We start from the raw sequence: 16070 nt of genomic DNA on the forward strand, positions 1-16070 counted from the left end.
GTGAGATTATAAGCACTACACAAAGCCTCGAGGGGGTTTAGCTGATGCTGTTCTGTGCCAGGCTACCCTATGTAGTCTAGAAAAACCTAGGTCTAACATAATTGGTGCTTCAGCGGTGGGATAACGGGTTTGTGCTTACAACCACTTATTAGTAACACAGTGCTTACCACAGGCCTACACCTGGAGTTTTCTCCTGGCGGACTTCCTAATTACTACTTTTGTTTTTTCCAAATTTACTCCTGGTGGTGGGTGGAGTTGACCCTCAGAGTTTCCTATCCTTGTAACTTACTTCGGGGTGGTTGTCCACACTTTTCACTGACAAGATGGAATTCGAAATGTCAGAGCTGGAGACCTATACTGTGGCACAGCTCAAGGATTTCTGTCAGGAGAGGGGAGTGTTTGTCAGGCGAGGGGCCAAAAGAGAGGAGCTCCGTACTAGTCTGCGAGCATGGGTGGAAGCACACACGGAGGGAACGGTGGAGGAGGAGGAATCGGACAGAGGTACTGTCATTGATAGGACTGCGGAATGTCCCCCGGGGGTGGGTGAGATGCCAATCAGCCCCAAGGCAACCTCAAGGGAGGGCAGCAGTGTGTCATCGAGAGGGTTGTCAGAAACCGAGTTAGCTGACAGGAGAGAGGAAAGACTGTTAAGGTGGGAAATAGCAAAAATGGAGTTGGAAGAAAGGAGGGAGGGGAGGAGGTTGGAACATGAGTCCAAGCTGGAGATGGAAAGGAAGAGGTTGGAATACGAGTTCAAGCTACGAGAACTCGAATTCCAGGCCCCTAACATCACTCCAAATGGTGGCAGCGAAATCAAAGAATTAACCAGGGAATCCAGACCCTACCTACCTAAAGACATAGTTGCCAGCTACAGCCAAGGGGATGACATAGCCAAGTGGCTGGCTGCCTATGAGGTCTCCTTAAGAGCCCATGGGATTCAGGAGAAACACTGGGGGGGTGGATTATATAAGTATATGCCTCCCACTGGTCGGGATACATTATTGGCACTAGAACAAGAGAAGCAGACCCACTACCCCACCATGAAGATGGCGTTAATCAAAAAGTTTGGGCTAACCCCGGAGAGGTATCGCCCAAAGTTCAGGGGGAGCCACAAGTTAAGCACCCAGAACTGGGTGGATTTCCTGGACTATGCAAGAAAGGCATTGGAGGGTTGGGTGAAAAGCAGCGAGGTAGGGGACTATGAAGGTTTATATGACCTCATACTCAAGGAACACCTACTCGAGAAATGCTTTCCCGAGCTGCGACAACACCTGGTGGACAGCAAGCTGACCAGCCCCAGGAAGCTTGCTGAGGAGGCGGACATCTGGGCTAGTACCCGGGTGTCCTCGAAGGGGGCTGGAGGGGATTCCCAGAAGTCCGGACAGGGCACCCCTCAGAAGAAAGAGGGGGGAGATAAAAAGCGGGAATTCTCTAAAGGTCCCCAAAACAGTTTCCAGGGAAAGGGAACAGGTTTCACCCCTAAGGCTAACCCGCCCAGAAACCCTCATCCTGGCCAAAGCCAGCAGCCAAGGGTTGTCCACTGCTTTGAGTGTGGTGGTGTTGGACATTATAAGGGAGATGTCAGATGCCCAAAGAGACCACCCCCTCCCACCGGAGGCAAAGCCCCGGGAGTAGCCAGTGTAGCGCTCGGGGAGGAGTTGCCCTTAGATAAGGGGGGTGAGTGGGCGGGTGTCACCTTAGTGTCCCTGGGAGAACGGGAGATGGTTCCTAAGATTCAGGTGCCCCCAAATACTACCAAGTATGGGCAGTGGATCACCATCAATGGCCAGAGAGGGGAAGCTCTGAGAGATACAGGAGCCAGTATCACTATGGTGAGAAGTCAACTGGTGTCTCCAGAGCAGGTGATTCCCAATGTACTCCACCCCGCCGCGATGGCTGACGGCAGAATGGGCCACTACCCCGTGGCCGAGGTTCCCTTTGAGTGGGAAGGGGTTGCAGGTTCACTTCGAGTTGCCGTAAGCCCTGCCGTGCCAGTTGATTGTCTGCTGGGGAATGACATGGAGCACAATGCTTGGAGGGAGGTGGAATACCGGACTCATTCTGAGATGCTGGGTACACCTGACTGGGCCTGTGTCAGCACAAGGTCCGCGACTACCCGCAGGGGGAGTTTGCTTACGCTGGAGCCTGGAACAATGGCCCAGCCAGCTGCCAGAGAAGAGAAGGACAGTAGGCAGGAGGAACCTGCCTCCACATCTCTACCTCGTGAGATAGATAGGCCACCTGCGAAGGTGGATCTGGAGTCCACCGGGGAGAATGTTACTTCCTTGAAGAACCTACCCATCCCTGCTGAGTGGCATGTGGAGGGAGGTCCTTCCAGGGAGGAATTCTGCAAAGCTCAGAAGGAGTGTCCTACTCTTGAGGGGCTGCGGCAACAGGCCAAAGCCCAGGCAGCAGGGAACATTGTAGGGAACTACCAGATTTACTGGGAGGATGGACTCCTCTACAGTGAGCCCAAGGCACCTGGACATGGTTCATCCAGGGCCTTGGTGGTCCCTCAATGTTTTAGAGCCTTTCTTCTAGAACTGGCTCACGAGATACCCTTGGCAGGTCACTTGGGTCAGGACAAGACCTTTGCCCGGCTTGTCCCCCACTTTTACTGGCCTCGGATGAGAGTGGCGTCTGATACCTACTGTCGGACGTGTGTGTCTTGCCAAGCCAGTGGGAAAACAAGGGTGAAGCTGAAAGCTCCCCTGGAACCACTTCCAGTCGTTAGCACCCCCTTTGAAAGGGTGGGCATCGACATTGTAGGGCCATTAGATCCACCGACTTCAGCTGGTCACAGGTTCATCCTGGTTCTAGTGGATCATGCCACAAGGTACCCAGAGGCAATTCCTCTGAGGACCATTACTGCACCTGCAGTGGCAAGGGCTCTTATGGGGATCTTCACCCGAGTGGGTTTCCCCAAGGAGGTTGTGTCCGACAGGGGGACCAACTTCCAATCAGCTTATATGCGGGCTATGTGGAAGGAGTGTGGTGTTACCTACCGGTTTACCACTCCTTATCACCCACAGACCAATGGTCTTGTGGAAAGGTTTAATAAGACCTTGAAAGGCATGATAAGAAGTCTGCCTGAGAGCCTGCGGAGGAAATGGGATGTCCTCTTACCCTGTCTCTTGTTTTCCTACAGGGAAGTGCCACAGAAGGGAGTGGGCTTCAGCCCCTTCGAACTTCTGTATGGGCACCCTGTACGGGGTCCTCTCAGCCTGGTGAAGGACGGATGGGAAAAGACTCCCAGGAAGCTTCCCCAGGACGTGGTGAGCTACATGCTGGCCTTCCAGAGCCAAATGGCCAAGTTGTGGAAGCAAGCTTCTGACAACTTGGAAGCCAGCCAAGCAGTAATGAAGGAGTGGTATGACCACAATGCTCACCCAGTGGAACTGGAGCCTGGACAAAAGGTGTGGGTGATGGAACCTGGAGAGCTAAATGCCCTCCAGGATCGTTGGACAGGCCCCTTTGAGGTATTGTAGAAAAAGGGTAAGGCCACTTACTTGGTGGACCTTAAGACCCCGAGACAGCCCCACCGGGTGCTTCATGCCAATCGCCTCAAGCCACACCATGAGAGGCCCGAGGTCGTCTTGATGATGGTGACTGATGGAGCAAAGGAAAGGTCAGCCTTCTCCACGCCTCAGGGTCACTACCAGTTCTGCGTGATGCCCTTTGGGCTCAAGAACGCCCCTGCCACTTTTCAGCGGCTGGTGAACAAGGTCCTTTCTGGTATGGAAGCTTTTTCTGCTGCTTATCTGGATGACATTGCTGTCTTCAGTAGTAGCTGGGAGGATCATTTGCAACACTTGCAAGCTGTTCTCCAGGCCCTGCAACAGGCTGGCTTGACAATCAAGGCCAGCAAGTGTCAGATCGGTCAGGGGTCGGTGGTGTACCTAGGCCACTTGGTGGGCAGAGGGACGGTGCAGCCCCGCCAGGCGAAGATCGAGGCTATCATGGCCTGGGAGCCCCCCAAGACCCAAACTGAGGTCCGAGCCTTCCTGGGCCTCACTGGTTACTACCGTCGTTTCGTGAAGGGGTATGGCACCATTGTGGCACCCCTCACTGAACTTACCTCCAAGAAACAACCTCGACGGGTAGTCTGGACGGAGGCTTGTCAGCGAGCCTTCGTGACTTTAAAACAAGCATTGTGTACTGCTCCAATACTTAGGGCTCCTGATTTTTCCAGAGAGTTCATTGTCCAAACAGATGCATCAGAACATGGCATTGGGGCAGTGTTATCGCAACTAAATGATGAGGGCTTGGACCAACCCGTGGTCTTTCTATCCAGGAGACTACTCCCCAGGGAACAGAGGTGGAGTACTATAGAGCGGGAAGCCTTTGCGGTGGTTTGGGCTCTGAAGAAGTTGCGTCCATACCTCTTTGGCTCGCACTTCCTGGTTCAGACCGACCACCGACCCCTTTGTTGGCTGATGCAGATGAAGGGGGAGAATCCCAAGTTGTTGAGATGGTCCATCTCCCTACAGGGAATGGACTTCCGGGTGGAACATCGGCCTGGAGTGGACCACGCCAATGCAGACGGTCTCTCTAGGTATTTCCGCCTTAGTGATGAGAACTCCCAAGGGGTTGGGTAGCTCTCCCCACTTTCAGCTGGGGGGGACGCGTGTTAGACCTGTCTGCCCCTGTGAGTTCCCTCACATTTATTATTTATTTTGTCCCCTTTGGCACTCCAGTGAATCCAGTTATGTATTTTCTTTTTTTTAATGTCCACCAGAATTTTTCCAGTGTTCTCGTGGGGGCTAGGTGTTTCTTGGGCCTATTGTTTTACCAAGGCCTAGTTTTCCTCACAGGAAGCAACTGTTAGAACATGATTCCTAAAATGGTGGCTACTAACTGCCATAATGGTCACCTAAGGGTGGCAGACCCATAGGCTAGCATGAGGAAGGTTCCAGAACCAACTAGTAGCTTCCAGGGGTCTGAGGCCAGCCTATAAAAGGCCAGTGACCAGGGAGCCATTTTGGGACAATATTGGAATTGACCAGTGCAGAGAGAGGCGACTTGAGGAGGAGGATATCACACTAGTAGTGACAAGATCGACCTTTGGGGCCGGCTGTTGCTCTACTGGGAAGTGACCCCTCATAGGCTGACCAAACCCCACTGCACAGTAACCATATTAAGAAACAGAAGACTCCGTGGCAAGTTTTATAACCATCAGTGACTCTCGCAGCGTGGCTCTCAAGTGACCTGTGAAGACCTGCCCTGAAGGCACGTGTGCAGTGGAAGCGAACCTGGACACAGTGACACTCTGAATGGTAAAGGAATCAGGGGTCAAGGAGTTAAAACTGCCGCGACTGCAGCACCTGAGCCCGGAGTCCACATTGTGAAGAGAAGCGGCGGAACTGGCTGTTGACCTTACCCGAAGGAAGCGCCACTGCCGTGTGGGATCCCTGTCGTGGGATCGGAAGAGGAGGAAGAGCCCAGCTGAACCGTGTTGCCATCCGGAGGAACCTGAGGTAGCGTCGGAAGAGGCGGGAGACTGCAGGAGGAGGCCGGACGGGGGCGGAGCATTCGTGCCTGAGGAGAGCGTCTGCGAGGATCAGGAAGCGGCTCGAAGCGGCGGACTGAGGCAGCGGTAACGGAGCAGCGGTTCAAGGGAGAGACAGTGGCCGCCGACACTCGTATAACGCAGCACAAGTGGGCAGAGAAGCCAAGACACCACAAGTAAGTGTGGGAGAGTGGTCGGGCGGGGAGGAGCAAACGAGTCCCTGCCGGAACTTACCCCAAGTAGCTGAACAACACGTAAGGAGACAGCAAATTACCTGTGTGACACTCATTTAGGAGATATAGCAAACCCGAGACAATCCTCTCAGTGAGGGGGTGATCCATGTGAGAAACTACCTGCCCATAACGGAACTTGTGAGGGAGAGTAAGCTGGAAGCCGAGGGGCTTCAGGGAAATGGGAGGTAGCGAACCAAGTAGGGATCACCAGAGAGTTCTGGGGGAACAAAAGGTGATTGGTGGTGAACATCCTGGAGGGTGGAGGACACGATATCCGAAAGGCTGGCAGCACCTGTGTTTACTCTGATGGGCTCAGTGGTTTAATAAGTTCGTAGGGTGTTGAGAGCTGTTCTTCAGGGATGTAATATCTTGCTTGTCTTCTCCAGTAATTCAACTACTCGCACCAGAGCCTAATCGTGATTGTATGAAGCTGTGCGGGGGGAGCTGCACCTGGCGAAATGTAATGTACCAGATATGATTTATTGTAAAGAAGCCTGTTTAATTATCAACCCGAATAGATGGGGAATGTAAGAGATTGCAACTCTAAGTTGTAGGGATTTCTCAACGTGACCTTCATACTTGGGGGTAGAGAAATACTGAAATTGCCAAATGAATTTTGCGATGAACCAATAATTGAATGTGATAAGGTTAAATGATCTGAAACTGAAACCCGGCTCTAAAGAAAAGAAAGATACATCAAAGAATTTTATAAAAGGAACCGGTATTTTTCTAAACTGGTGTGGTGTCATTATTTTGGTTGGTCATTCACTGGGTTACTGTGGGTGAGATTGTAAGCACTACACAAAGCCTCGAGGGGGTTTAGCTGATGCTGCTCTGTGCCAGGCTACCCTATGTAGTCTAGAAAAACCTAGGTCTAACAGCTGGTCTTTAGTTCTTGATTTTGCTTGCGCGAAAGTGTCACTCATAGTAGTTAAATGTCACTCATAATTCCACTGAAATTATGAAAATGTCAGACATAAGCAATCAGAAACCTTGGCAGCTATGGGGCTCAAGACCCTGAACAAATCAGTGAAAACAATGCACAATGCATACTGGATGGTACTAGGGAAGAGACAGCACATCCTCTCTCATAATACTAAATACACCAAGGGTCTTGCAGTAACAGCACATTCATGAGCGGGCATTCCTCTTATTTTTTATGTGGAAAGAGGCAACTTAATGACATGCAGCCTCCAAACGTCTAACGGTTTTTAGAAAGTGTTTTTGTATTTTATTACACCAGTGCGGGGCAGGGGAAAGAGTAGGACGAGAGACCCAGAGAGATGGGGGGAAGAGAGGCTGACACCGGCCGAGAGAGCCAGTGTGGAATACGAGGAAACAGATCTGGATAGGAGGGGAAAACATGACACAAGGGAAACACCGAAGGAAATGTGCAGCGACCAATGAAGATACCGGCGAAAAATAAGAGAGTAGAGCAACAAAAAGAGCGTAATACAGCAGGAGGGAGACAAGCAGTGCTTTCAAAGTGCATCTTAAAGGGTACATCACTTGAACTCCTCTCGTGAAGCTCTCTTAATTACCGGGGCCAAATTCACATTCTAGAAAGGCAAAGGAGTTGGAAAGCCATGCTTGGTTTTGACACATTGACAGGACCATTATGCTAAAGTCATATTGCCATACAATACAGCACGAAGGGCACTTAGATAACACCTGACCTCTGGCGAGGAGCCCTGCAGTCTCGGAAAACCTTCACTCGGGTGAACTTAGTTACTACTGCTGCTGCATACACCCGGCCCGGGCCCCGGCCTGTATTGACGACGAGTCATCACTCCACTCCAGCCGATCTGATCTCTTCTTCCCTCACTCTTCTTCTTTCAACACTTTTTCTCATCTAACTCTATTCTGCACCACACCACGTGCACTTCTAAAATTACCAGCATCTCACCTTACAGTCGTTCTCCACCAAGAACCAGGCCTCTGGATTCCTGTAGTTCTGGGTCATTTATGGTGTATTTCTTCAAAGGTTTCTGGGAGAGGTTTTTTGGTTGCTAATGTTTTTTATACTCAACCCACCCCAATTCTTTTATTGATGTTGGAAGAATGAAAGGCGATGAGGTCGGACTCCCATGGATTTGAAACTGCGACCATGTTGGGGGAGAGGCAGTTGTTCAACACAGATCATTGAAATGGGCACCTTAGCTCATTTAACCACCAGTGCAACAGACATGTATTAATTACTACACCACATGTTCCAGACAGAGAATTATGTCCAGACATTAAAGTGATTCAAAAACAGTAGATTGCTTTGCTCTCAAATTTCTTATTAAAAAACATAAAAATAAAGCAACATTAGGGGGCAAAGCCATCTGGGGTTAAGGATGGCCACACTCTGTTGGTGCCGCAAACCATCTCTGTTTTCTTGAAGGTGAGTGTCCTTAGAGCAGCCTGTGGCCACCACAGTGGTTATGTGTCTGTGAACCTTGATAGCACCTCTGAGGAGTGCGTTTTTTGTGTTTGTCTTTTTTTACCCCTGATGAACACTGCAAACCCCACTAACCCAACATACATTGCAAACCCATGAACGCCCCACAAACACTGTAAGACCCATGGACCACAAACAGGCTCTGCAAGCCCCACAATGTTGCAGCACTACTAAACCCCTCACTCTTCAAGTCCAGCAGCCTGTAACACTCGGAAAATTCTTCAGACTACTTTCAGACACTGCAAACCAGTTTGACTGGACATGAATGCTTAATGTGTGCTGGTGGTTTGCAGGCGGATGCCATTGGCTCTCAGTTTTGCGCACCAGCACTTATTTTTTCTCATCAGATTTCAAACTAGAGCAAAAGAGAGAAAAAGGAAGGAAAAGGTGGAAAACAATGACAAAGAAAGAAAGCAGGGATGAAAAAGAACCTTAAATAGTAAGATAAAGGTGCAGAGCCTGGCAGTGGATGAAATAGGCATGAGGTGAGATCAAGAGGAAGCTGCCTTGGTATTTGGCATCCCCCGAAATTCAATAATACCAGTAGTGAGCTTCTCAGCAAAACGTTGGGCCCCCGCCACTTATTATTTTACAAAATAAGCACTGCCTGGCACACTTTGTAAACCTGCTGACCACGTCTCACTCTGTGGACGCCTCTGACACCTTACACACATACACGGCAAACCCAACATATCCAGTAAAGCCCCATACCTCTGACAAACTGCAAACCAACTAACCCCCTCACATACTCAGCAAATACCAACCCACACAGCATTCTGCAAACCCCACTGACCCAAAACACAATGCACCATCCACCTTCCAAGAGAAATTGCAAATCCACTAGCCCCCTGACACTCACCAAACCCCAAGGACCCCAGCACAAACTGCATACAGCACTGATCTGACACACTCTGCAAACCTCTCTGAATCCCACATATTCTGCAGCACTGTGCCAGATTCCAAAATGTAAGATCTCTCTTTAATTTCCTGCCAGAAAACTAAAATATAATAATTGCAGAAATACAGTTTCAGGAGGAATTTGGGTGTGTACAGAAGCTTCGCACTTTGTAACAACAGCAGAGATTTTAAAGTACCATGACAACGAGGCTATTCATGCACAAAAGGGCATGCTCATAGAGAGCTTCCATAGGGCAGGCAATACCCAGCTACAATACGACCACGAAGGGGCATGCGAAGTCAGTCAATTGATTTTCAACTTATGGTGCATCTGTGATCCATTATTGGGCCACATATATTTCTGCGGACAATATCCTGCATATGAAAAGTTCACACACCTCTCATACTGTCACAGATATGAATGTGAAACAAGCTACTTAAACTTAAACTCTAAACCCGCTCAAGACAGCGGGTGGAGCAGTACATGAAAACTGTGCATGTATTAACTATACAATATGCGTGCTTTTAAAACATTGAACATTTTACTTTGGAAAATGTGCCAGAGGGCAGTTGCAAATAGAGCAAACGTCTGTTCTAATAAAGCACCCAGGACAAACATCTGTACCGATCTCTGGCGTCACTCTGAAGAACCGGGTTATTTAAGACCCAGCGGCGCCAGGGGCACGCCCAAAGTCTTCGGGTTCACCTGTCCTAGAGTACAGAGACACGGGACTCTTCATGGTGACGTCAAAGATCGAATTTATTGACTGCAGCCAGTAACAGAAGTCCTAGAAGTCATCACGGTATGAGTTCTCAGGAGACTGCTCAATTTTACAAAGCAAGTCATCCCTTTTTATGCCAAAAATCACATTCCAGACAAATACCCAACATTTACGAACTGTCCAATCACATGTATCCACACCAGAGGTATCGCATGACGGTAAAACCCACTTTTCAATTACCCGGCCCATGATCAATCATCGGACAAACCCAACATTCTTCTTTAGACAGGTCGAACGAACCCATAATAAAAAAGACCACAACCCATATCATAAATAAGCCATAAAGGAAGAAACAGAAACAGGTGGGAGAAAGATAAGACATATTTGTACATCGTAAAAGTTTTACGATGTCCTGTGCTTTGATCCTCAATCTTGATCAACTACTGGGAAAGGAACTGGCATTACAAGGTCGGCTTCAGGCAACAGGGTCAGTTCACTCAGGTCATTCAGGAGTCAGCTAAAGTGTACGTGTACTAAAGACTCGTTCGGCCGTAGTCATCGGCCTATGTGAGGGCAACCACAAAATGGCTGCCATGCACAAAATGGAAACCAAAGTTCAGAACGAAATCTTCAAATATACTGTGAATCCTTGTGCGTAGCGTAGCGAAATCACTCGTACTTGCCAGACTCCTCGGTTACGATTCCTCGTTACCCAAATCGTAACGGAACGATGACATTTGAAACATGGGTTCAGAATCCACGGAAACTCAGACCCTCCTTTTGCCCTTACATAGGCAATTACTCAGTCTATATCGGAGTCGATGTCAATTCTCATCAGATCACCAAGGTGCTGTTGAAGCATTATCTTGTGCCTTTGTGTATCTCTCGAGGCAGGCGATCCCCTGGCACACATAGTAGCACAAAGGCCACATATGGCAGGACCGCACTGTATACAGAGACAACACGAGAAAAGAATTGCTAAAGCCACACCAATGACCATCATAATCTTCCATCCCCAAGTGGATATCAGTCCCCAAAACCATCCAGTTAACGACCAATCTCCTTCGTCCACAAGTATAGACTCGGAGATCTTATTTAACTTAGAAATGGCCTAGTAAACTGTCGGAGCATTATCTGGGATAAAAACGCAGCAACTCGATTGGATCACTTTACATACTCCACCTCGATCTGCGAGTATGACGTCTAAAACCATACGATTTTGTAACGTCATAAGGCGATCTGCTTGAAGCTCAGCTGTCAGATTACTAAGGGCACCGGCAGTTTCGTTTATGGTGGATTCAACCACTCTCGTCAATTACCGTAAGCCTCTACTGTTAGCCATAGGTCCCCAAAACGGTAAGAAACCTTTAAATAAGTCTCCCACTTCCTGTCCAGCGGTATCTTCCCGAGCGAAGACACCTCTAACAACTCTCGTCTTGTGGTAATCTGCAGCAGCAGTATACGTAGGAGGCAACAAGTATCCAAAATAACATGTTCCAGAAAAATCAGGGGGCAACCATGTATATGCTCGGTTGTAACAAACAAAATATGTGCCCTTAGCTGCCAAAAACGGCGGGCTTTCGTATTTTTGCCATTACCTTGCAGACATAATTGACCTCGGTGGGGTACGACCCAAATCGGAGGTGACCTCTTTCGTTTCTGCTTTTCACTCAGACTAATACTGTATCTAGTTGCATTCCAACCGACATATGCCATTAGCTCATCTCTGGGAATAGTTCTATAAGTGTCAATCTCTCTACTCATATTCAGAACTCCTTTCACCAAAGCTTGATTACTCGTGTTTTCTCTTACAGAACGAGGAGGATAAACCTCAAGGGCATAAAGGAACATAGTCTGAAAAGCCCACAAAGAACCATTCTGACTAAACGGTAAAATCAAATAGGGAACACCTCTATCCGTAGTATGCGGCATAAGACCACACACCCAGCAATTAGTGATGTTCACCACCAACTGATGTTGATGCAGTAACTGTATGAACGAGTTGTTCACAAATTCTGACCTTCTAATCTGTTCGTGTTCAGGTAAGACATGAAAGGAGTGCAAAGAAGTAGTAGTAGAAAAAGACATAGGTTGGGAGGTGGGTGCAGAAATCAATTGGGTAGCGAAAACAATCCCACCCACCAATGCTAACGTCATGCTCAGAGACATCAGAACACATGTAATCAAGAAACATTTGCTATACATTAATTTACACAGTTTCATTTTAAAATTCTTTTTCACAGCAGTTCTCTCTGTCCCAGGAAACTCCATCCTCTAACCGTGTTGTTCGCGGCAGTTGGTTTTCTTCTGCTAAGGAATGTGTCTGTCAGTCCAGGGAACGCCCTGAGACCAACCAGAACCGTCGACCTTGTGTCTTCGGCCTGCAATCCCAAGTCTTTATACCGCGACCCTACAGCTGAGCTCGGATGGCAGCTCGAAAAAGAAAAAAAATAGGCCAAAACAGTTTCTTGGATGAGAGAGTGCAGTTCTCCAAAGGCAAAATATTTTTTTTTATACTTTAATTTGTTTATCGTTTCTCGGTCGGAAATTATAACGACCTTTACCAGGCACTGTGTGATCTGTAAATAAGAGTTCAGGCTCAGTAGTGTCCAATCTCAAATGTGGAGGTACAGCTGCTTGCAGAATGTCGTCGTCCTCTCGTTCAGAATTTGTCCATGCTAGATGTGCATCGCTTAACGGCATGAACTTCGGCACTCGTTCCGTCTCTGAATCACCAATACCATCACAGACCCACTGGTCGTACGGCAGAGGTAAAGGCGCCCTCTTACAATGTACGCCGGGGTCCAATTTCGCTTCCCGAAGACCTTCACCGAAGTTCTCGTTGACAGAAGCACTTGGTGGGGGCCGGTCCAGCGGGGTTGCTCATTTTTGGTCCGCTGAAAATTCTTCACCAGGACCCAGTCACCGGGATTGATGGTGTGACCTGGATCCACAGATGCTGGTGGCAAGTTATCATGAACCTGTTGATGCAAGACACGCAATTTAGCCGTCAAATCATACAAATAATCCACCAACACAGGGTATTCGATGTCACTAAACTTCACTGGCCTCGGCACTCCCCACACATTCGCCGGGCGGCCAAAAATGATTTCATATGGACTAAGGCCAATCAGGGAATGTACTGTAGTTCTAGTTGACAAAAGTGCCAACGGCAAAGCATCTGGCCATTGAAGACCAGAACTCGCCTGAATTTTGGCTAACTTTAACTTCAAAGTGCCATTGTAACATTCCACTAGTCCAGCTGATTGGGGATGATTTGCGGCATGAAACTTCTGTCGTATTCCCAAACCCTCACATACTTTTTTCATAATCTTCCCCACAAACTCACTTCCATTATCACTCCACACCATCCTTGGCAACCCAAACCTTGGGAAATATTCTTTGAGCAAGACTTTAGCCGTAGACAAGGCTGTATTGTCTTTTAGGGTGTATGTCTCTACCCATCTAGAAAAGGCACAAACAACTACCAGGACGTATTTCAAGTTGTTACACCTTTCCATGTGGATAAAATCCAATTGCATAACCTCGAACGGATACGTCAGAGGCGCAAAGTGACCAGCAGGAGTTGGAGTTCCCTTGCCAAGATTATACATCAGACACACCATACAATTCTTGATCACATTCTCAGCACATTTGGGAATTCCAGTATTCTGCCATACTGGTGCCAACAACTTACAAATTCCTTTCACACTAATGTGGGACAAACCATGTGCCATCGTAACCACTGCAAGCACATATGCATCCGGCAACATCCATCTTTGGTGTTCTGATAACTCAACTCAACAACCAGTCGAATCCAATCTACACGTAGTTTCTCTCCACACGCTCTTTTCACTTTCAGTAGCTTCAGCTTGGATTGATTTTACACTCTCAATCGTATCTTCACACATTCCCGTTGCACCAATCCATCTCGCAGGGCCTGCAACATACATTCTACTCATCACATTTCTCGCTGTTTCTTTCACAACTTCAAACGCATTACCACGACCAACATCATCCGTAACCTTCCGGTGAGCACTACACTTCACAATCGCAACTTGCTTCGGCAAAGTAAGTGACTCCAGAAGCTCATTCACCAACTGTCAATGTTGAATCTTAGTCTCATGCGACGTCAGAAATCCTCTTTCTCTCCACAAGCGTCCAAAACTGTGGGCAACACCAAACGCATACTGACTATCAGTGTACACATTCACTCTCTTCCCCTCAGATAAAACACACACTCTCGTTAATGCAATCAATTCCGCTGCCTGCGCTGAATTATGACTCACTCGTGCAGTTTCAACAATTGTGCATAATGTCGTGACGGCATATGCTGCGGTCGTATCACCATTCGGGAGTTTGTAGCATGACCCATCAACCCATAACGTACCATCAGGATCCGGAAGAGGAGAATCTTTCAAGTAAATCCTACCCTTCGTCTCCTCTTCCGTCCTCAAAAGACAATCATGCTGTTCCTGACCATCTGTATCCACAGACGTCGGCAACAACGTAGCTGGATTCAACACATTGCACCGTTTGATGTGCACATGACTAGCCAAAAGCGTCAACTCATAACCCGACAACCTCGCACTAGTAAGGTGCTGAGTCTTGGTTCGGTTTAATAAAGTGTCCACTGCATGTGGGACCATCACAACCAACGTATTGTCCATCACCAATCCAGTGGACTGTCGGATAGAAACAGCCGCTGCCGCTGTTGCTCTTAAGCAACTTGGCAACGCTCTAGCTACCGGATCTAAAGTTGACGAGAAATACGCACATGGACGCTGCTTATCACCAAATTGTTGAGTCAAAACTGACAAAGCACAACCCTCTCTCTCGTGGACGTAGAGTGTAAAAGGCTTACTGTAGTCAGGAGTACCTAACACTGGAGCGGAACACAACGCATCACGCAACTCAGAAAAACTCTTCTGACAATCGTCAGACCAAGGAAGAGGATTCGGTATATCCTTACAAGTCAATGCCAACAAAGGTTGGCCAGCAAAGAAAAATTCGGAATCCACTGTCTGCAATACGATGTGATACCCAGAAAAGCACGTACCTCTCTCTGCGTATTTGGCACAGTCATTCGAGCAATCGCTTGAATTCGTTCTGGGGTCAACCTTCTTCCCTCCTTCGACAAGAGATGACCTAAATAGGTCACTTCTTGGTGACAATACTGCAACTTTGAAGGTGACACTTGATGCAAGTCAGACAAATGTCGTAACAAAGAAAAAGTAGCTTCTTTACAAGTTTCCTCATCATCAGCAGCCACTAATAAATCGTCAACATACTGAATAAGAGCAGTACCAGCAGGCATCGCAAGAGTGTCAAGCTGAGTTTTCAAAGCCTGGCTATAAATGGAAGGACTTTCACAATAGCCTTGGGGAGCGCGTTTAAACCGGAAGCTTCGGCCTCCTAAACAGAAGCCAAAAATATCTCTACTCAGCAATTGGAATACTGAAGAAAGCATTTTTCAAGTCTATGACTGAAAACCAGGCAGCTGAAGCAGGAATCATGGTCAGTAAAGCAGTAATGTCTTGAACAACTGGGAACTGTGGCACGACAATCTTGTTAACCTCTCTAAGATCGATTACAAACCTGTAAACAGGTGGCTGAGAAGAGTCAGTACGCTTCAAGACAGGCAAAACCGGACTGTTACACATATTACCTCTCGTTTCTTCAATCACATCTTTCTCAATTAAATCATAAATGATTGCTAAAAGTGCTCTGTCACCATCGTTAGAAATCCTATATTGGGGAATACGTGGCAATTTGACATTCGCTTTAAGCGTTACAACGTAAGGTGGAATTTCCAAAAAACCCACATCATTAGGACCAGTAGCCCAAAGAGTATCAGGGAGAGAATGCAATTCCGGTGGAAGCCGATCTTTAGACAAATACATCAGAGAAATCACTTTCTTACCCAATGTAAGCTGTACTCCCGAAGGAGAACAATGCAATGTCGCATTCAACCTTTTCAACAAATCCAAGCCTAACAAATTCTCACCACAACCTGTCGTTAAAATGAGAGGTGCTTCCAATTCACAAGGCCCTATAGAAAGAGACAATGGACTAGAAACTGGATTACGAACTGGGGCGCCAGAGAATTCTACCGAAACATTCGTTAAGCCAGACAAAGGTGCGCCAGGGAGTTTAGGGTGCATGATAGAACTCTTCGCTGCACCAGTATCGAAAAGAAAAGGCTCTACCACACCCGATGTGGCTACTGCAACTTAAGGCCCACCCTGATCTACTGGAACCGACAC

Source organism: Lissotriton helveticus, chromosome 8 (assembly GCF_964261635.1).
Source record: "Lissotriton helveticus chromosome 8, aLisHel1.1, whole genome shotgun sequence".
Lineage (NCBI taxonomy): Eukaryota > Metazoa > Chordata > Amphibia > Caudata > Salamandridae > Lissotriton > Lissotriton helveticus.